Here is a 507-nt window from a genome sequence, read left to right on the forward strand (position 1 = left end):
GGTGGTGAGAGGGGAAGGGGTTAAAAGCGGTGCACGGCGCTGTGTGCGCCTTGTTGGGGTGGGGAGGGTGCGAGGTGTTTGTGGTGCAATGCACGGCTTGCAATAAACTTGCGTTCTGATGCACGGGGTGCAAATCTCCCGGGTAATAAATCCCCGTTGCAATGCACAGCAGCGGTGCAGACGGTGCAAAGCAGGCGCGTTGCAATCCTGGAGGTGCGAGGTGTTTGTGGTGCAATGCACGGCTTGCAATAAACTTGCGTTCTGATGCACGGGGTGCAAATCTCCCGGGCAATAAATCCCCATTACAATGCACTGCAGCGGTGCAGACGGTGCAAAGCAGCCGCGTTGCAATCCTGGAGGTGTGAGGTGTTTGTGGTGCAATGCACGGCTTGCAATAAACTTGCGTTCTGATGCACGGGGTGCAAATCTCCAGGGCAATAAATCCCCGTTGCAATGCACAGCAGCGGTGCAGGAGGGGCAAAGCAGCCGCGCTGCAATCCTGGAGGT

At 56.8% G+C, this 507-nt stretch overlaps 1 long non-coding RNA gene across 1 annotated transcript; it reads left to right on the forward strand.

Annotated features, from left to right (window-relative positions):
- The first annotated feature begins 6 nt into the window (after nt 1–6).
- On the forward strand, nt 7–458 carry LOC104916045. The gene is made up of 2 exons (XR_796518.2): nt 7–67; nt 214–458. It is a non-coding gene; the product is annotated as an uncharacterized LOC104916045 (long non-coding RNA).
- Nucleotides 459–507: the final 49 nt, after the last annotated feature.

Source organism: Meleagris gallopavo, unplaced genomic scaffold (genome assembly GCF_000146605.3).
Source record: "Meleagris gallopavo isolate NT-WF06-2002-E0010 breed Aviagen turkey brand Nicholas breeding stock unplaced genomic scaffold, Turkey_5.1 ChrUn_random_7180001866269, whole genome shotgun sequence".
In the NCBI taxonomy this organism is placed as follows: Eukaryota; Metazoa; Chordata; class Aves; order Galliformes; family Phasianidae; genus Meleagris; species Meleagris gallopavo.